The sequence below is a fragment of the Arachis hypogaea genome, chromosome 3 (genome assembly GCF_003086295.3).
Source record: "Arachis hypogaea cultivar Tifrunner chromosome 3, arahy.Tifrunner.gnm2.J5K5, whole genome shotgun sequence".
NCBI classification, from domain to species: Eukaryota; Viridiplantae; Streptophyta; class Magnoliopsida; order Fabales; family Fabaceae; genus Arachis; species Arachis hypogaea.
In genome coordinates this window covers 100,783,373-100,806,132 of record NC_092038.1, presented here as the reverse complement: position 1 = coordinate 100,806,132, position 22,760 = coordinate 100,783,373, and the positions used below count along the sequence as shown (strand labels likewise).

General features: G+C 40.7%; 1 pseudogene; it reads left to right on the top strand.

Annotated features, from left to right (window-relative positions):
• The window catches only part of LOC140183535 (uncharacterized), a 119,778-nt pseudogene that overhangs the window by 73,140 nt on the left and 23,878 nt on the right, over nt 1–22,760 (top strand).

The following is a 22,760-nucleotide window of genomic DNA, read 5'->3' as shown; positions in this document are numbered from 1 at the left end:
AAGTGAACCTCCCTTGCTCATTAGTGAACTGGATACTTGGATTCAAAAAACTCTACCTCAAAAGAAACAACATCCTGGCAAGTTCTTAATACCTTGCACCATTGGCACCATGAGCTTTGAAAAAGCTCTATGTGATCTAGGGTCAGGGATAAATCTTATGCCACTCTCTGTAATGGAGAAGCTAGGGATCATTGAGGTACAACCTGCCTTGTTCTCATTGCAATTGGCAGATAAATCAATGAGACAAGCTTATGGAATAGTAGAGGACGTGCTAGTAAAGGTTGAAGGCCTTTACATCCCTGCTGATTTCATAATCCTAGACACTAGGAAGGAAGATGATGAATGCATCATCCTAGGAAGACCTTTCCTAGCCACAGCAGGAGCTGTGATAGATGTCAACAGAGGAGAATTAGTCCTTCAATTGAATGGGGACTACCTTGTGTTTAAGGCACATGGCCATCCCTCTGTGACAAAAGAGAGTAAGCAGGAAGAGCTTCTCTCAGTTCAGAGTCAAGAAGAGCCCACACAGTCAAACTCTAAGTTTGGTGTTGTGAGGCCACAACCAAACTCTAAGTTTGGTGTTAAGACCCCATATCTAAACTCTAAGTTTGGTGTTGGGACTACACTAACATTGACCTGATCACCTTGTGGCTCCATGAGAGCCACTGTCAAGTTATTGACATTAAAGAAGCGCTTGTTGGGAGGCAACCCAATTTTATTTATCTAATTTTTTTTATTGTTATTTTGTGTTTTATTAGGTACATGATCATGAGGAGTCACGAAAAAAAATCAAAAAAAAAATTAAAAACAGAGTCAAAAACAGAAGAAAAAATTTTTTCACCCTGGAGGTCGCGCAGACTGGCGTTCAACGCCAGTAAGATGCATCTGGCTGGCGTTCAGCGCCAGAACAGAGCACCATTCTGGCGCTGAACGCCAGAAACAAGCAACATCCTGGCGCTGAACGCCAGGAATGTGCCTAGAGGAGACAAGCTGGCGTTGAACGCCAGCAACAAGCATGAAACTGGCGTTCAACGCCAGAAACATGCATTACATGGGCGTTGAACGCCCAGAACGTGCACCAATGGGCGTTTAAACGCCAGAATGATGCACGAAGGCATTTTACATGCCTATATGGTGAATGAATGGTATTTCTTTTCACCTCAGGATCTGTGGACCCCACAGGATCACCTCAGGATCTGTGGACCCCACAGGATCCCCACCTACCATATTCCCACCTTACCTTTTAATCCTAATCACACTCTCCTAATCCTAAATCTCATTTTCCTACTCCCCATGTCACACTTCCCAACACCCATCACCAATCACCTCAATTCCTCTTCCCAATTACCCCATTCACCATTCACATCAACCCACTCTTCCCCATAAACCCCATCTACCTTCATAAAATTCAAATTCAATTTCCCACCCATTCCCACCCAATATGGCCGAACACCCACCCTCCCCTCTCCCTATAAATACCCTTCCATTCTACTTCATTTTCACACAACACAACCCCTTCTTCTCCCCCATAGCCGAAACTACTTCTTTCCCTCTCTACCATATTTTCTTCTTCTTCTTCTTCTCTTCTTTTCCTTCTTGCTCGAGGGCGAGCAATATTTTAAGTTTGGTGTGGTAAAAGCATAAGCTTTTTGTTTTTCCATTACCATCAATGGCACCTAAGGCCGGAGTATCCTCTAGAAAAGGGAAAGGGAAGACAAAAGCTTCCACCTCCGAGTCATGGGAGATGGAAAAATTCATCTCCAAGAGCCATCAAGACCACTTCTATGATGTTGTGGCAAAGAAGAAGGTGATCCCCGAGGTCCCTTTCAAGCTCAAAAAGAATGAGTATCCGGAAATCCGACATGAAATCCAAAGAAGAGGTTGGGAAGTCCTAACCAATCCCATGCAACAAGTCAGAATATTGATGGTTCAAGAGTTCTATGCCAATGCATGGATCACTAGGAACCATGATCAAAGTATGAACCCGAATCCAAAGAACTATCTCACAATGGTTCGGGGGAAATACTTAGATTTTAGTCCGGAAAATGTGAGGTTGGCGTTTCACTTGCCCATGATGCAAGAAGATGAACGCCCCTACACTAGAAGGGTCAACTTTAATCAAAGGTTGGACCAAGTCCTTATGGACATATGTGTGGAAGGAGCTCAGTGGAGAATAGACTCCAAAGGCAAGCCAGTGCAACTAAGAAGACTGGATCTCAAGCCTGTGGCTAGAGGATGGTTGGAGTTCATTCAACGCTCTATCATTCCTACTAGCAACCGATCTGAAGTTACTGTGGATCGGGCCATCATGATCCATAGCATCATGATTGGAGAGGAAGTAGAAGTTCATGAGGTCATCTCCAATGAACTCTACAAAATAGCCGACAAGTCCTCCACCATGGCAAGGCTAGCCTTCCCTCACCTTATATGCCATCTATGTTACTCAGCTGGAGTTATCATAGAAGGAGATACCCCCATTGAAGAAGACAAGCCCATCACCAAGAAAAGGATGGAGCAAGCAAGAGAAGCTCCTCACGGCCCTCAAGAAGTGCATGAGGAAGCTCATCATCAACAAATTCCTGAGATGCCTCAAGGAATGCACTTTCCTCCCAACAACTATTGGGAGCAACTCAACACCTCCTTAGAAGATTTGAGCCATAATGTGGAACAATTAAGGGTGGAACATCATGAGCACTCCATCATTCTCCAAGAAATAAGAGAAGACCAAAGAGCAATGAGGGAGGAGCAACAAAGGCAAGGAAGGGACATAGAAGAGCTGAAGAACATCATTGGTCCTTCAAGAAGAAGACGCCACTAGAGGTGGATTCATTCCTTGTTCTTTATTTCTTTCTGTTTTCGGTTTTTAGTATTATGTTTATCTATGTTTTGTGTCTTTATTTCATGATCATTAGTATGTAACCATGCCTTAAGGCTATGAATAAAATTCATTAATCCTTCACCTCTCTTAAATGAAAAAAATGTTTTAATTCAAAAGAATAAGAAGTACATGAATTTCGAATTCATCCTTGAATTTAATTTAATTATATTGATGTGGTGACAATACTTTTTGTTTTCTGAATGAATGCTTGAACAGTGTATATTTTTTATCTTGTTGTTTATGAGTGTTAAAATTGTTGGCTCTTGAAAGAATGATGAACAAAGAGAAATGTTATTGATGATTTGAAAAAAATCATGAAATTGATTCTTGAAGCAAGAGAAAGCACTGAAAAAGGAAGCTTGCGGAAAAAAAAATATGGCGAAAAAAAAATTTAGAAAGAAAAAGAAGGAGCAGTAGAAAAAGCCAATAGCCCTTAAAACCAAAAGGCAAGGGTAGAAAGGATCCAAGGCTTTGAGCATCAATGGATAGGAGGGCCCAAGGAAATTAAATCCAGGCCTAAGCGGCTAAATCAAGCTGTCCCTAACCATGTGCTTGTGTCATGAAGGTCCAAGTGAAAAGCTTGAGACTGAGTGGTTAAAGTCGTGATCCAAGGCAAAAGAGTGTGCTTAAGAGCTCTATGACGATTGGATTTTTGATGGTTTAGAATTTCACTAATGAAATCTCGTTGTAAAGTATAGTTTCTAATCCAAACAATAATCCTTTCGTACAAAAAGTTGTTTGTCACTAGTACAAACCCCTAAATTTATAAACCGAAGTATTGGACCTCCTTGTCATCATCATCAGGGGGCGGTGGTCGCACATCATCATCCAACCATGGCACCTCGGCTAGGGCCGCCATACTCGTGACCAATGTAGGAAAAGGAAGTAGGCCACGAATATGCGCCCGCCACATACACTGTCTGATCAATCTAGGGAAAGAGACCTCCTTCCCCTCCATAACACACCCAATGAGTAGGAGCATCTCCATAGGAATCTCAGAAAAATGGGTGGTGGGAAGGACATAGCAGGCAAAGATCATCTGCCAAGTCTTGGCCTCCCTAGTCAGATGAGAAAACATCATCCCTTTTGGCTTGGTGTTGTTGGCATCCATAACCCAAGTAGCCTCTGGTATCCCAATAACAGTCCTGAGTGCCTCATAATCGAAGGTCATACTGTGTATAGCTAACTCAGCCTGCTGATGGGCACACAACTCATCCGAAACATGCCTGCACTGTAGTGCCTCCTCAATGGCAGTCTCAGTGATCATAATCTCCCTACCCCTCACCTGAACCGAATCTAATGTGGGACGGAAGAAGTTACAGTAGAATTCCTTCACCCACGATACATTAATATCCCCCAGATCTCGGTCAACAAAATCAATACCCAAATCGGCGATCCGTCCGGAAATAGTACGTCTCACATCCATCGGGAGAAGTAGCCTCTTCTCAATGTTGAGCTTTGTAGTCCGATACTTAGAAAACCGGAGCTCACAGTAGAGATTAGGGAATTTTTCTGGATTGGTGGAAGGCAATAACTGATTTTCTTTGTCCACATCATTCAAAGGGTTCTTGGCATAATGCTTATATGTGGAAGGAAGAGAAGGGGTAGAGTGTTTTCTCTTTTTGGAGGAAGTGGCTATGGCTTTGCCTTTGTCAGACATCCTGAAAAAAAAATGTGATAGAATATATAAGACATGTAGCATGTAACAAATAAAGCATGTTCAGGAGGCAAATAGCAAAAAGAGACAATCTTAGATGTTGTAATGAATATGTAAAAGTGAACGAATGAACCAAGAAAGCAAATTTCTTTAAAATTGACCACTCATATTCAAAATGCAAGAAAATCATCATATTTTGGAAAGAATTGTTAAAGAGGGTTAAAGTGAGCGGAAGTTAGAAAGTTAAAGAAAGTAGTAGGTTAAAGAAAATGGATTAGTAATATGATGAGATTTATGCATAGTGAACGGGAGAGTTGTGGTTCATGTTCACAAATTACACAAATCCGGGAGGTCAAAGATAAATGGATGTTGCCCAAAATTGAATTAAAGACCAAAATGGACTAATTTTCTTGAAAATCGGGCAGCATTCCGGCTTAAAATTGGACGTTCCCGAATAGCAAATCATCACAATAAGCATATAAAACAACATCAAGCAAGTACAGCACCACGGAAATGGGATTCAGGCAGCAAGAAGTACACAAAAACAGTCCAAAAGCAACATGCAACATCCACATAGCAAACAGCAAATGAAGCACGAACGGAGCACTTATCAGGCCTAGAATCCTCTATCCAGCCCTAGCTACCTAACCGCAGTTATCTCTATCTAGCCTATCATGCAAAATTCGAATTTAAACTAACTAACACACAATTTGGCTAACTAACAGAAATGAAAATTAACAGAAGAACAGAAAAGAAATAGAGTGGAACCTGGGAGCAGAGGAAGCAGTAATGGAAGGAAAAATGGGGGAAATGAGGCTAGGTACTGCGCCGCCGTGAATGGTGGTCGGAAAGTCGAGCAGTGGCGGTGGATGGTGGTTCTGCCCCGGGAGAAGAAGAGAGGGAAGTGAATGAGAGAGGGAGAGTGAGCAAGGACGAAGCGGGAGAGAGAGATGGATGGGCTGCCGGCGGCGAGACTGGTTGGCGGCGGAGATTGCCGGTTGCGAAGTGCGGCCGAACAGTGAGAGACGAGTGAGAGTGAGAATGTGATGCAGGAGTGAGAGAAGGAGGGTTGAGGGAGGATAGTGAGAGAAGGAGAAGGAAGGGTGGCCGGCGGTGGTGGTTGATGGCGCAGCAGAGGTGGCTATGGGGAAGAGAGGAAGGAAGAAGATGATGGGGGTTGAGGGGGTGAGTGCGCGACTGCGCAGGATGCGTCGCGCATTAGGGTTATACCAAATTTTGAATCGACGCGCGCGCGCACCTTGCGCGTTCGCGTCGATTGAAGAAACTCGCGACCTACGCGTGCGCGTACATTGCGCTTACGCGTAGATGAGAAATATAGGAGGGTACGCGTGCGCGTACAGCGTGCGCACGCGTGCCTAAGGTTGGGCTAGAGGCATAGAGTTGGCCCAAAGTAGGCCTAACTCTCTGGAGAATGGCCCGGAAGTTGCGCCATCAGATCGGCGCGCACGCGGCATGTGCGCGTCCGCGTACATTGTTGAGGTATGAATCGGCGCGTTGGCGCGATGTGCGCGCCCGCGCAGGTTGAGTTGAGCCTGGGGCCTAAAGCTAGCCCAGAGCCGGCTCAACTCTCTGGAGTTTGGCTCAAAGACCTGCAGCAGGGAATCGGCGCGAACGCGACATGTGCGCGTTCGCGTGAATGTCCATATTATGAGAAACGGCGCGCACGCACGTTGTGCGCATTCGCGTGGGTCGAGTTGGGCTGTGGGCATGATATTCGCCCAAGGGAGGCCCAACTCTCGGGAGTTTTGGCTCGTGGTGCATCCACAGGAGGACGCGTGCGCGTACATGGTGCACTCGCGTCTATTCACCCTTTTTTTTTTTTGTCAGAAACAAATTTCTGGTGCTCCCCTTGGTGTTCACAACTCTTATTCACTCTTCTATCATACAATTCACAAAAAAATGCAATTTTGATATTATTCATCTACTACTAAACACAACATGCATATGACTAAGCTAACAATTAAATCGTACAAACAAATTTATATGAAACATCTACCTACAATGGTAACTCAAATCACTTATTAAGTAAATGTAAAAGATTGGAAAGAGTTTACCATGGTGGGGTGTCTCCCACCTAGCACTTTTAGTTTAAGTCCTTAAGTTGGACATTTGAGAAGCTCTTTGTCATGGTGGCTTATGTTTGTACTCATCCTTGAATCTCCAAGGATCCATGCTCCTCAATTGGTTGACAGAATTTCCAACCATTGTCATTGAGCTTGGGCAGATTTCTACCCAAAATACGAGTCCCCATATTTGGTCGTCACATGTCGAACCGGGATCCCATATCTTATTTTTGCATCCATCCTTTAGTTGAGTTCCATGATTTTGTCGGATGGGTAGTTGACATAAATGTGGAGGACACACAGAGTTCTCTTTACTCCAACAATGCTTCCTCCTAGATCCATACAAGGTGATCCTTGTCCCAATATCATCCCTATACCTTGAGGTCTTGACCTTAATGAGCTTAACACCTCCTCTCCAACCACTACACAACTCAGTCTTATTTTTAATTCCACAAAGAGTTCTAAGTTGACCATCATTTTCAATCAAACCATATTCAAGTGAGAATTTAAGGCTTAAGGATAGAGATTTTACCCACTTAAATGTTGCGTTTGATGGTAGCTTGGGAAGGAAGATTTCCCCACACTTAGACGATGCAAGATCTACCTCTTTGTGCTCCTCTTTAGTTGTTTCCACCTCTTCACAAGCTTCTTTGAATTCAACCTTTTCCCTTTTGTTATATGGCTTAGTGTTGACATTTTGTTTCATGGGAGGTGATTCAACTTTGGATAGGAATTCATTGATGAATGAATTCATCTCTTGATCAACCTCTTCATATTCTTCAATTTCAATATACACCATACCATTTTTGTTTTCCATGGGAGGTTGTACACACTTTTCTATAGCTTCAACTTCATGTCCAATGGGGGAGGATTCGATTGTAGATAGGAATTCATCCATGATTGAATCCATCTCTTGATAAGCTTCTTCCAAGTCTTCAATGATGGTATGCCTTGGAGGTTGCGCACCCTCCTCAACATCAAATTCAAACTTCTTGGAAAAGTGCTCCATGATGCTACATTCCCATGGACTTTCAACATCTCCTAAATCTTCAACCATTTCTTCCTTTTCTTCAATGATCATAGGCTCCTCCAATTGTTCCAACACGAAATAGTATCCTCCATCCCCCACCAAATCTTCCAATTTCTCCTTCATGCTTTGTTCTTCTTTTGACTTGTCACATGGGATCATGGGAGTACCTTGAGCATTCAAACATCGGTAGGCTAAGGTGGACACTACCTTGGTCAAGTTGGTCACAAACTCAAGTGTATCCCGTTTCATGGCTTCTTGTCCTTGAAGTAACAAAGTGAGAGGATCATCTATTGGGGCTTGGGGTGGATAGGAAGGTTCATTACTTTGGAGAGAGGGTTCACAATAGGAAGGTGGTTCCTCTTGGTAGGGTTGTGGAGATTGTGTGTATTGAGGTGGTTCTTGGTAGTAATCTTGATATGCTTGTGGTGGTTCTAAAGGTTCGTGCTCATAATGGTAATAAAAATATGGTATGGATGATCGGTCATATGATGGATATGGATCATAGGAAGGTGCTAAACATGGAGAGGCTTGTGAGAATGGTTGCGGCTCATGTTGAGGATATGGTTCATAGGCATATGGTGGTGGTTCTTGAAAGTCATAAGGTGGTTCACCATAGCCAGTGGATTGATACGCATCATAGGATGGCTCTTCTTCATAGTACATTGGTGGAGGTTGTTGCCATGAAGATTGATCATATGCATATGGCTCCTCCCACCTTTGATTATCCCATCCTTGATATGCATCCTCATTGAAGCTCCCATTACCTACAACACAATTAGAACCAAGCTCATAGCCAAAGTGAGAATTCATGGTGGAAAGGGAAAATAAAATTCTACACTAGCAAAGGAAGCAAAAAGCAAGATATTTACACTATTCACATATGTACAACAACCAATAACGCAACACCATTGCAAATCCCCGGCAACGGCGCCATTTTGACGATTGGATTTTTGACGGTTTAGAATTTCACAAATGAAATCTCGTCGAAGTATAGTCTCTAAACCAACAATAATCCTCTCATACAAAAATTTGTTTGTCACAAGTACAAACCCCTAAAATCTATAAACCGAAGTATTTAAACCTCGGGTCGTTCTCCCTAGGAATTACAATAAAGTGTCTTGTTATTGGTTGTGAATTATATTTGGGGTTTTTTAAGCTTTTGGACAAGAAATATAAATGGCAATGAAAATAAACTAACAACTATAAAAGGCTCTTGGTGAGGTGTGAGAACTAGAAGTCTTATCCTAGTTATCCTTCTCAATTGTGATGAGAATTGTTCATTGCTACCACTTAGTTAACCCTTACTAAAGAAAGGAAAGTAAAGTGGATGAATTGACTTGAGCCACAAGTCCTAGCCAACTCCCAAGGAAAGACTAGCTTTAGTGCACTCTAAACCAATTAGCAATCTCTCCAATTATCAATCAACAAAGGAATTAGATAACTCAAGTGTCACTAATTACTCTACCTAGGCCAAGAGGAACAAAATCTACACTATATCTAGAAGAGGCATTTCAACAAACACATAAAAGGCAATAAAAGTAAACAACATAAATTGCAAGAATTAAAGAGAGATCTAACTACAAGGCAAGAGATCAACAATAGAAAAGCAAAGAAGAACAATTATTATGAATTACCTCTTATTGAATTGAAAGAAAATGGAAGGAACAATAGTAGATCTACAACAAAACATAAGAACAACATAAAGGAAATTACACTAAAAGAATGGAAGAAGAATGAATCTAACAACAAGGAATTGAGATGTAGAAGTAGAAGAAAGCAAAGATTAAAACCTAGATCTAAGAACTAATCCTAATCCTAATCCTAATTCTAGAGAGAAGTGAGAGCTTCTCTCTCTAGAAACTAATTCTAACTACTAAACTAAACTAATGGTAACTAACAACTGTTTCCCTCTTCACTCCTTGGCTTAAATAGCATCAGAAATGAGTTGGATTGGGCCCACAAGGCTTTTGAATTCGCTGGCCACGTTTTGCTTTAAGTGAACTATGAGGCAGCAACGGCGCGTGCGCGTACTTTGCGCGTGCGCGCCACCATACTTGTAGCAACTATGGAAAATCTTATATCGTTTCGAAGCCCCGGATGTTATCTTTCTAATCCAACTGGAACCGCATCATTTGGACCTCTGTAGCTCAAGTTATGGTCGTTTAAGTGCAAAGAGGTCGGCTTGACAGCTTTCCGGTTCTTTCATTTCTTCATGAGTTCTCCAACTTTTCATGCTTCTTTCTTCATTCCCTTGATCCAATCTTTGCCTCCTAAACCTTAAATCACTTAACAAACATATCAAGGCATCTAATGGAATCAAGGTAAATTATATTTATCTATTTTAAGACCTAAAAAGCATGTTTTCACTCTTAAGCACAATTAAAGGAGAATATACAAAACCATGCTATTTCATTGAATAAATGTGGGTGAAAGGTGATAAAATCCCTTAAAGTTAATACAAGATAAACCCTACAAATGGGGTTTGTCACTCTAGACACCACTAACTGGGGACTATAGCAAAGCTATGTCACAATCTGAAAAGGTTCACCCAGTTATGTGTCTGTGGCATTTATGTATCCGGTGGTAATACTGGAAAACAAAGTGCTTAGGGCCACGGCCAAGACTCATAAGTAGCTGTGTTCAAGAATCAACATGCTTAACTAGGAAAGTCAATAACACTATCCGAAATTCTAAGTTCCTAGAGAAGCCAATCACTCTAAACTTCAAAGGAAAAAGTGAGATGTCAAAACTATTCAGAAGCAAAAAGCTACAAGTCCCGCTCATCTAATTAAATTAATATTCATTGATAATCTGGAATTTATAGTAAATTCTCTTCTTTTATCCTATTTGATTTTCAGTTGCTTGGGGACAAGCAACGATTTAAGTTTGGTGTTGTGATGAGCGGATAATTTATACGCTTTTTGGCATTGTTTTTATATAGTTTTTAGTAAGTTTGAGCTACTTTTAGGGATGTTTTCATTAGTTTTTATGTTAAATTCACATTTCTGGACTTTACTATGAGTTTGTGTGTTTTTCTGTGATTTCAGGTAAATTCTGGCTGAAATTGAGGGACTTGAGCAAAACTCTGAAAAAGGCTGACAAAAGGACTGCTGATGCTGTTGGAATCTGACCTCTCTGCACTCGAAATGGATTTTCTGGAGCTACAGAACTTCAAATGGCGCGCTCTCAACGGCGTTGGAAAGTAGACATTCAGAGCTTTTCAGCAATATATAATAGTTCATACTTTATTTGGAGATTGACGACGTAACTTGGCGTTGAACGCCAAGTACAAGCTGCTGTCTGGAGTTAAACGCCAGAAAAACGTCATGATCCGGAGTTGAACGCCCAAAACACGTCATAACTCGGAGTTCAACTCCAAGAGAAGCCTCAGCTCGTGGATTAATCAAGCTCAGCCCAAGCATACACCAAGTGGGACCCGGAAGTGGATTTATGCATCAATTACTTACTCATGTAAACCCTAGGAGCTAGTTTATTATAAATAGAACATTTATCTATTGTATTAGATATCTTTGATCACTTTAGGTCTTTGATCATTCGGTCTTGTGACCACATGGGGGCTGGCCATTCGGCCATGCCTGAACCCTTTGCTTATGTATTTTCAACGGTGGAGTTTCTGCACACCATAGATTAAGGGTGTGGAGCTCTGCTGTACCTCAAGTATTAATGCAATTCTATTTTCTTCTATTCAAATCTCTCTTATTCTTATTCCAAGATATTCATTCGTACCCAAGAACATGATGAATGTGATGATAAGTAACCCTCATTATCATTCTCACTTATGAACGCACGTGATTGACAACCACTTCCGTTCTACATGCAACAGAGCTTGAATGTATATCTCTTAGATTCCCCAACAGAATCTTCGTGGTATAAGCTAGATAGATGGCGGCATTTATGAGGATCCGGAAAGTCTCACCTTGTCTGTGGTATTCCGAGTAGGATCTTGGGAATCCGGAAAGTCTAACCTTGTCTGTGGTATTCCGAGTAGGATTCCGGTAATGAATGACTGTGACGTTGATGAGCGGATAATTTGTATGCTTTTTGGCATTGTTTTTAGTATGTTTTTAGTATGATTTAGTTAGATTTTAGTATATTTTTATTAGTTTTTAGCTAAAATTCACTTTTTTGGACTTTACTATGAGTTTGTGTGTTTTTCTGTGATTTCAGGTATTTTCTGGCTGAAATTGAGGGTCCTGATGAGCGGATATTTTGTACGCTTTTTGGGGGTAATTTCATGTAGATTTTAGCATGTTTTAGTTAGTTTTTAGTAGAATAATATTAGTTTTTAGGCAAAAATCATATTTCTGGACTTTACTATGAGTTTGTGTGTTTTTCTGTGATTTCAGGTATTTTCTGACTGAAATTGAGGGAGCTGAGCAAAAATCTGACTTAGGCTGAAAAAGGACTGCTGATGCTGTTGGATCCTGACCTCCCTGCACTCGAAATGGATTTTCTGGAGCTACAGGAGTCCAATTGGCGCGCTCTCAACGGCGTTGGAAAGTAGACATCCAGGGCTTTCCAGCAATATATAATAGTCCATACTTTGCGCGAGGATAGACGACGTAACTTGGCGTTAAACGCCAAGTTCATGCTGCTGTCTGGAGTTAAACGCCAGAAAAACGTCATTATCCGGAGTTGAACGCCCAAAACACGTCATAACCTGAAGTTTGACGCCAAGAAAGGCCTTTGCACGTGGAAAGCTTTAGTCTCAGCCCCAGCACACACCAAGTGGGCCCCAGAAGTGGATTTCTGCACCAATTATCTTAGTTTATTCATTTTCTGTAAACTTAGGTTACTAGTTTACTATTTAAACAACTTTTACAGACATTTCTTGTACCTCATGACAATTTCAGATCTGAATTACATACTTTGTGACGGCATGAGTCTCTAAACTCCATTGTTGGGGGTGAGGAGCTCTGCAGCGTCTCGATGATTTAATACAATTCCTTTGTTTTCCATTCAAACACGCTTGTTCTTGTCTAAGATGTTTATTCGCGCTTAACTGTGGAGAAGGTGATGATCCGTGACACTCATCACCTTCCTCAACCCATGAACGTGTGCCTGACAACCACCTCCGTTCTACATCAGATTGAATGAATATCTCTTAGATTCCCCAACAGAATCTTCGTGGTATAAGCCGGATTGATGGCAGCATTCATGAGAATCCGGAAAGTCTAAACCTTGTCTGTGGTATTCCGAGTAGGATTCCGGGATTGGATGACTGTGACGTGCTTCAAACTTTAACCTGCTGGGCGTTAGTGACAGACGCAAAAGAGTGATTCTATTCCAGTAGGAGCGGGAACCAACCGGTGATTAGCCGTACTGTGACAGAGTGCGTGCATAGTTTTCACTGCGAGGATGGGAAGTAGCCATTGACAACGGTGACACCCTACATAGAGCTTGCCATGGAAGGAACCTGCGTGTGAGAAGAAGATCTCAAGGAAGAGTTGAAATCAGAGGACAAAGCATCTCCAAAACTCCAACATGTTTCCCATTACTGCAAATCAAAGTAACATTGTTCCCTCTTTTATCAAATTCCAATAATTTCACTTTTAATCCAAATTAATCCTTGTTGACATCCTAACTAAGATCATTAAAGTAAATATTGATTGCTTCAAACCAATAATCTCTGTGGATTCGACCCTTACTCACGTAAGGTATTACTTGGACGACCCAGTACACTTGCTGGTCAGTTGAACGGAATTGTGCCCACTCATACCAGAAATCCTAAGTTCCACAATCCTACAATAAATATATTGATGCTATATTGATGTGATCACAATTTCGTCCACCAAGTTTTTGGCGCCGTTGCCGGGGATTATTGCGTTTGGACAATTGAAGGTTTATTTTATTTCTTAGATTAGGAATAATTTATTTTTATTTTTATTTTTATTTTTATTGTTATAGAGTCATTAAATTTTGATAGGATAGTTTCTTTTCAAGAACATCTGCATCAAGTGTCATATTTATTCCCAATTGGCTTATATTCTTGATAAGGGAGCACCAGTACTTTTGAAAATCTTTTTCAAAAATAATTTTTCTTGATTTAATCTTGTGCCAAACTCCAAGTTTGGTGTTTTATTGTTAATTTTTATAATTTTCAAAAATTTATTTGGGTTTTCTAAAAATTTTAAGTTTGGTGTTCTTCCTTGTGTTCTTGGTGTTCTTGTGAATCTTCAAAGTGTTCTTGAGTTTTTCTTGTGCCTTGATCTTAAAATTTTTAAGTTTGGTGTTCCTTGGTGTTTTCCCTCCAAAAATTTTCGAAAATTAAGGAGCATTAGATCTAAAAATTTTAAGTCTTGTGTCTTTTGTGTGTTTTTCTCTTTCATCATAAAATTCAAAATTCAAAAATTTTTATTTTTCTAACTAATTTTGAACAATTTTTTTCGAAAATCTTTTATAAAAATTCAATTTTCAATTTCAAAATATTTCCACTTTCTTTTATTTATTTCGTTTTTATTTTATTTTAAAAAAAAATATATATTTTTAACTTCTTTTTTTATTCCATTTTTATTGCTACATTCCAAACTATAAATTCTCAACTTGTATTCCATTATGGAAGTAAGTATGAGTGAACAGTCCAAGAGGACTCTGGGGTCATATGCTAACCCCACTACTGCTTCATATGGGAGTAGTATCTGTATACCTTCCATTGGAGTTAGTGGCTTTGAGCTGAATCCTCAGCTCATTATCATGGTGCAGCAAAACTGCCAGTATTCTGGTCTTCCACATGAAGAACCTACAGAGTTTCTGGCACAATTTCTGCAAATTGCTGATACAGTACATGATAAAGAAGTGGATCAGGATGTCTACAGATTACTACTGTTTCCATTTGCTGTAAAAGATCAAGCTAAGAGGTGGTTAAATAACCAGCCTAAGAACAGCATAAAAACATGGAAACAGCTGTCAGAAAAATTCCTGAATCACTATTTCCCTCCCAAACGGATGACACAGCTAAGGCTAAGCATCCAAGGCTTCAAACAAGGAGATAATGAATCCCTTTATGATGCATGGGAGAGATACAGAGAGATGCTAAGAAAATGCCCCTCTGAAATGTTTTCAGAATGGGTGCAATTAGACATCTTTTACTATGGGCTTACAGAAAAAGCTCAGATTTCTCTAGACCACTCAGCTGGTGGATCTATACACATGAGAAAAACAATTGAAGAAGCTCAAGAGCTTATTGATACAGTTGCCAGAAATCAGCATCTGTATCTAAACAGTGAATCTTCCATGAAAGAAGAAGCTAAAACAGTAACTGCAGAACTCAATCCGATGGATCAGGCTAATAAATTCAATCAGCAATTAGATTTTCTAACTCAGCAGCTAGCCGAATTCAAGGAAATATTACAGGAAACAAGAATGGCTAACAGGAACATGGAAGTACAATTAAAGCAGACAGAAAAGCAACTGTCAAAGCAAATAACAGAAGAATGCCAAGCAGTTCAATTAAGAAGTGGGAAAACATTAAATACCTCACTTCAAAGTAGCAAGAAGACAGGAAATGAACAAATGGCTACTAAAAATCCCTCTGAGGACAAGCAGAGCCCAGAAAGGGATAAAGCTGGCGCTGAACGCCCAAACCATGCTTATTCCTGGCGTTCAACGCCAGAAACAAGCATGGATCTGGCGTTGAACGCCCAAAAGGAGCATGGTTCTGGCGTTCAAACGCCAGTAACAAACAAGGAAGTGGCGTTTGACGCCACTCCAGCTCCCACCACTAGCATTCAAATGCCAGTGGGGAATCAGTCACATACAAGTGCTGACCTTTCTAAAAAGGCTTCCCAACCCACTTCTGTAGGTAATAAAACTGCAGCAACTAAGGTTGAGGAATACAAAACCAAAATGCCTTATCCTCAAAAACTCCGCCAAGCGGAACAGGATAAGCAATTTGCCCGCTTTGCAGACTATCTCAGGACTCTTGAAATAAAGATCCCGTTTGCAGAAGCACTTGAGCAAATACCCTCTTATGCTAAGTTCATGAAAGAGATCTTAAGTCATAAGAAGGATTGGAGGGAAACTGAAAAAGTTTACCTCACTGAAGAATGCAGTGCAGTCATTCTGAAAAGCTTACCTGAGAAGCTTAAAGACCCTGGGAGCTTTATGATACCATGCACATTAGAAGGTGTTTGTACCAAGCAAGCTTTATGTGATCTTGGGGCAAGTATCAACCTAATACCTGCATCTACTATCAGGAAGCTTGGTTTAGCTGAAGAAATTAAACCAACCAGGATATGTCTTCAACTTGCTGATGGCTCCATTAAATACCCATCAGGCGTGATTGAAGACATGATTGTCAAGGTTGGGCCATTTGCCTTTCCTACTGACTTTGTGGTGCTGGAAATGGAGGAGCACAAGAGTGCAACTCTCATTCTAGGAAGACCTTTCCTAGCAACTGGCCGAACCCTCATTGATGTCCAAAAAGGGGAAGTAACCTTGAGAGTCAATGAGGAGGAGTTCAAGTTGAATGTTGTTAAAGCCATGCAACATCCAGACACCCCAAATGACTGCATGAGTGTTGATCTTATTGATTCTCTGGTAAGAGAGGTCAATATGGCTGAGAGTCTCGAATCAGAGCTAGAGGACATCTTTAAAGATGTTCAGCCTGATTTGGAGGAATCAGAAAAGATAATAGAACCTCTGAAAATCCCTCAAGAAGAGGAGAAACCTCCAAAACCCGAGCTCAAACCATTGCCACCATCCCTGAAATATGCATTTCTGGGAGAAGGTGAAACCTTTCCTGTAATTATAAGCTCTACCTTAGAGCCACAGGAAGAAGAAGCACTAATTCAAGTGCTAAGGACACACAAGACAGCTCTTGGGTGGTCCATTAGTGATCTTAAGGGCATTAGCCCAGCCAGATGCATGCACAAAATCTTGTTGGAGGATGACGCCAAGCCAGTGGTTCAACCACAAAGGCGGCTGAACCCAGCTATGAAAGAAGTGGTGCAAAAAGAGGTCACTAAATTACTAGAGGCTGGGATTATTTATCCTATTTCTGACAGCCCCTGGGTGAGCCCTGTTCAAGTTGTCCCTAAGAAGGGTGGCATGACAGTGGTTCATAATGAAAAAAATGAACTGGTTCCTACAAGGACAGTTACAGGGTGGCGTATGTGCATTGATTACAGAAGACTCAATACAGCCACCAGAAAGGATCATTTTCCTTTACCATTCATAGACCAGATGCTAGAAAGACTAGCAGGTCATGAATACTACTGCTTCCTGGATGGATATTCAGCTTATAATCAAATTGCAGTAGATCCCCAGGATCAGGAGAAAACAGCCTTCACATGTCCATCCGGAGTATTTGCATACAGAAGGATGCCATTTGGCCTGTGCAATGCACCTGCAACCTTTCAGAGGTGCATGCTCTCAATTTTCTCTGATATGGTGGAAAAATTTCTGGAAGTCTTCATGGATGACTTTTCAGTATTTGGAGACTCATTCAGCTCCTGCCTTAACCATTTAGCACTTGTTCTGAAAAGATGCCAAGAGACTAACCTGGTTTTAAACTGGGAAAAATGTCACTTTATGGTGACTGAAGGAATTGTCCTTGGGCACAAAATTTCGAACAAAGGGATAGAGGTGGACCAAGCTAAAGTAGAAGTAATTGAAAAATTACCACCACCTGCTAATGTTAAGGCAATCAGAAGCTTTCTGGGACATGCAGGGTTCTACAGGAGGTTTATAAAGGATTTTTCAAAAATCGCCAAACCTCTGAGCAACCTGCTAGCTGCAGACACGCCATTTATCTTTGATGAAGAGTGTCTGCAGGCATTTGAAACTCTGAAAGCTAAATTGGTTACAGCACCAATCATCTCTGCACCAGACTGGACATTACCATTTGAACTAATGTGTGATGCCAGTGACCATGCCATTGGTGCAGTGTTGGGACAAAGGCATGACAAGCTTCTGCATGTCATTTACTATGCCAGCCGTGTGCTAAATGATGCACAGAAGAATTACACAACCACAGAAAAAGAGCTACTTGCAGTGGTTTACGCCATTGACAAATTCAGATCCTACTTAGTAGGATCAAAAGTGATTGTGTACACTGATCATGCTGCTCTTAAATATCTACTCACAAAGCAAGATTCAAAACCCAGACTCATCAGATGGGTGCTGCTTCTGCAAGAGTTTGATATAGAAATAAGAGACAGAAAAGGGACAGAAAACCAAGTAGCAGATCACCTATCCCGAATAGAGCCAGTGGAAGGGACGTCCCTCCCTCTCACTGAAATTTCTGAAACCTTTCCGGATGAGCAATTACTAGCCGTCCAGGAAGTGCCATGGTTTGCAGACATTGCGAACTACAAGGCAGTGAGATTCATACCCAAAGAGTACAGTAAAGTGCAATCAAAGAAATTAATCACAGATGCAAAATACTATCTCTGGGATGAACCATATCTCTTTAAGAGATGTGCAGACGGAGTAATCCGTAGATGTGTGCCTAAAGAAGAAGCACAGAAGATCCTTTGGCATTGCCATGGATCACAGTATGGAGGACATTTTGGAAGTGAACGAACAGCCACAAGAGTCCTCTAGAGTGGCTTCTACTGGCCTACTCTCTATAAAGATTCCCGAGCATTTGTGCTTAATTGTGATAGTTGCCAGAGATCAGGCAACCTGCCTCACAGCTATGCTATGCCTCAACAAGGAATCTTAGAGATTGAGTTGTTTGATGTATGGGGCATTGATTTCATGGGACCTTTCCCACCATCATACTCAAACACCTATATTCTGGTGGCAGTGGATTATGTATCCAAATGGGTGGAGGCTATTGCAACACCCACTAATGACACTAAAACAGTGTTAAAATTCCTCCAGAAACATATCTTCAGCAGATTTGGTATCCCTAGAGTGTTAATCAGTGATGGGGGTACTCATTTCTGTAATAAACAGCTCTACTCTGCCCTAGTACGTTATGGAGTCAACCACAGGGTGGCTACTCCATATCACCCACAAACTAATGGGCAGGCTGAAGTCTCAAATAGAGAACTTAAAAGAATCCTGGAACGGACTGTAATTAACCGTAGAAAGGATTGGGCAAGAAGCTTGGATGATGCTCTGTGGGCATACAGAACAGCATTTAAGACCCCTATAGGGACCTCTCCATACCAGCTTGTGTATGGAAAGGCATGTCACTTGCCAGTGGAACTGGAACACAAGGCCTACTGGGCAACCAGATTCCTGAATCTTGATGCCAAATTGGCTGGAGAAAAACGATTGCTCCAGTTAAATGAGCTAGAGGAATTTAGACTCAATGCTTTCGAAAATGCAAAAATTTACAAAGAGAAAGCAAAAAGATGGCATGATAAGAAATTGTCATCCAGAGTCTTTGAACCAGGACAGAAAGTTCTGCTATTTAATTCAAGGCTCAAATTATTCCCTGGGAAATTAAAATCCCGGTGGAGAGGTCCATATGTGATCACAAGTGTATCACCATATAGATACATAGAACTTCAGGATAGTGACTCTAACAAAAAGTTCATTGTCAATGGACAAAGAGTTAAACACTATCTTGAAGATAATTTCGAGCAAGAATGCTCAAGACTGAGATTACATTGAATATCAGTGTCAGTCCAGCTAATGACATTAAAGAAGCGCTTGCTGGGAGACAACCCAGCCATTTACAAAGTTTATTTACTGATTAAATAAATTTTCTTTTCTTTACAGGTTTAAGTCCAAGTATCTTCAAAGGTGAATTAGTAATTAATTGAAGTCCCAAGAGTTACAGAGAAATTTGGAAGCTCACTGGCATGAAAAAGCCAGTAAGAAATACTTTGGGCGTTAAACGCCCAAAAGAAGCACCCACTGGGCGTTTAACGCCAGTAAGGGTAGCCTTCTGGGCGTTAAACGCCAAGAAGAAGCATCTTCTGGGCGTTAAACGCCAGAAAGATGCACCTTCTGGGCGTTTAACGCCAATCTGCTAGCATTCTGGGCGTTTAGAAAAACGCCCAGTAAAGAAGGACCTCCTGGCGTTCAACGCCAGGAAGAAGCACCACATGGGCGTTGAACGCCCAGGAGAAGCAACATGTGGGCGTTAAACGCCCAAACCATGCACCATGTGGGCGTTTAACGCCAGGATGGTGGGAGGAGGTACAATTTCGTTTTTCTTTGCATTTTTTCAAAAGTTTTATGTTTCAATTCATGATTTCTTGCATAAACATATTTTAAATTATCACTTTCAATTCCAAAAGTTTTTATCCTAATTTCTAAAATCCAATGATTGCAAATTTTTTAGATTTATCTTAACCCAAAAGAACTAATGGCTTTCCAATTTAAGCCATCAGCTTTTCAAATTTGTTTCCAACACATCTTTAACTCCTTTTAAAAATCCTTTTCAAAATTAAAAATTCAATTCTATCTTTTAAATTTTGATTTATATATTTTCCTTTTTAAAATTATATCTTTTTCTGATCATATCTTTTAAAATTATATCTTTTATCTTATCTCTTTCTTATTTTTTTCGAAAATTACCCACCCCCCCTCCCTATATCTTGTGTTCGGCGCCCTCCTCATCATCACCATTACACATTGCTCTCCTCCTATCCCTCTTCTTTCCTCTCTTTTGCTTGAGGACAAGCAAAGCTCTAAGTTTGGTGTGTTTTCCCGTGATCACAAAAACTATTGTGTCTCTTGATCATGGCCCCTAAAGGGAAACAAACCACCCCAAGAGGAAAGAAAGAAAGCGTTCCAAAGCCACTTTGGAACCAAGGGAAATTCTTAACTAAAGAACATTCAGACCATTACTACAAGATAATGAGCCACAGATCAGTGATCCCGGAAGTCAGATTTGATCTGAAAGAAGATGAATATCCGGAGATCCAAGAGCAAATTCGGAACAGGAATTGGGAAATTCTGGCCAATCCTGAAACGAAAGTGGGGAAGAATATGGTTCAAGAATTCTATGCTAATCTATGGCAGACAGAAAGGCAAAGAATCATTGGAGCTGCTATCTTTGACCATAAGACAGTGGTCAGAGGAAAAATCATTCATACCCATTCTGACAGGATCAGGGAGGTATTCAAGATCCCTCAACTGAAAGATGACCCAAACTCCTTTAATAGGAGAATGATAAGGGTCAATAAAGGGCTGGATGAGGTTCTGGAGGACATATGCATCCCTGGAGCCAAATGGACTACCAGTACAACTGGCATCCCAGTCCAACTCAAAAGAGAAGATCTAAAACCAGTAGCCAGAGGCTGGCTGGACTTTATTTGTCGTTCCATCTTGCCCACCAGCAACCATTCTGAAGTTACCATCAAAAGAGCTGTCATGATTCACTGCATCATGTTGGGAAAAGAAGTGGAAGTCCATCAGCTGATCTCCTGTGAGCTATATAAAATAGCAAACAGGAATTCTAAGGACGCCAAATTGGCTTATCCAAGCCTAGTTTCTATGCTTTGCAAAGAGGCTGGAGTAAAGATGGGAATAACTGAATATATCCCAATTGAAAAGCCCATTACTGGAATATCAATGGTCAGGCAACAGCAACAAGAGGATCCTGTCAGAAGGAGAGCACAAGAAGCCCTCCCAGAACTGCCCCAATATGAATATTGGGAACAACTTGAGGCTTCTGTTTCCAGATTGCAAGAAGCTATGGATCAAATAAAGGAAGAACAGAATAATCAAGGTAGCATGATCTGCAAACTGCTCAAGGAACAAGAGGAGCAAGGGCGTGATCTAAGGGAACTGAAGCGCCAAAAATTAATCCTTGAACCACACCCCAAAGAGTCAGAGGAGCATCCACTCCTCAAAACAACAGGTTGCTGAGTTCCAATTTCTCTGTTCCAACTTAGTAGAGATTATTCCTTTTAGAAATTAACCTTAGAAGATATTTAGTAGTAATTAGGATGTCTATTTTGATTTTATTTCCAATTAAGTTATAATTTATTTTTCTCATCATCATTAGGCATGAATAAAGTAGTAGATTTTCTTTTAGAATAAAGAAGTAATTTATGTTTTTCGAGTTCTTAATAAATAAAATTTTAATTAATTATATGTGGTGGCAATACTTTTTGTTCTCTGAATGAATGCTTGAACAGTGCATAATATGTACTTTGAATTTGATGGATATTGGCTCCTGAAAGGACAAAGAACACGAAAAATATTGTTGAGGATCTGAAAAATCATGAAATTGATTCTTGAAGCAAGAAAAAGCAGTTCAAAAAAAAAAAAAAAAGTGGCGAAAATTTTAGCAAAGATCCAAGGCTTTGAGCATTAATGGATAGGAGGGCCCAAGGAGATTAAAATCCAGGCCTAAGCGGCTAAATCAAGCTGTCCCTAACCATGTGCTTGTGTCATGAAGGTCCAAGTGAAAAGCTTGAGACTGAATGGTTAAAGTCGTGATCCAAAGCTAAAGAGTGTGCTTAAGAGCTCTGGACACCACTAACTGGGGACTTTAGCAAAGCTGAGTCACAATCTGAAAAGGTTCACCCAGTTATGTGTCTGTGGCATTTGTGTATCTGGTGGTAATACTGGAAGACAAAGTGCTTAGGGCCACAGCCAAGACTCATAAAATGACTGTGTTCAAGAATCAACATACTACACTAGGAGAATCAACAATACTATCTGAATTCCGAGTTCCTAAGGATGCCAATCATTCTGAAAATTTAAAGATACAGGGAGATGCCAAAACTGTTCAGAGACAAAAAGCTACAAGCCCCGCTCATCTAATAAGAATCTGAGCCTCATTTAGAACTCGAGAATATTATTATTTCTTTATCTCTATTAGAACCTACTTTATTCATCTAGTTGCTTGAGGACAAGCAACAGTTTAAGTTTGGTGTTGTGATGAGCGGATATTTTGTACGCTTTTTGGGGGTAATTTCATGTAGATTTTAGCATGTTTTAGTTAGTTTTTAGTAGAATAATATTAGTTTTTAGGCAAAAATCATATTTCTGGACTTTACTATGAGTTTGTGTGTTTTTCTGTGATTTCAGGTATTTTCTGACTGAAATTGAGGGAGCTGAGCAAAAATCTGACTTAGGCTGAAAAAGGACTGCTGATGCTGTTGGATCCTGACCTCCCTGCACTCGAAATGGATTTTCTGGAGCTACAGGAGTCCAATTGGCGCGCTCTCAACG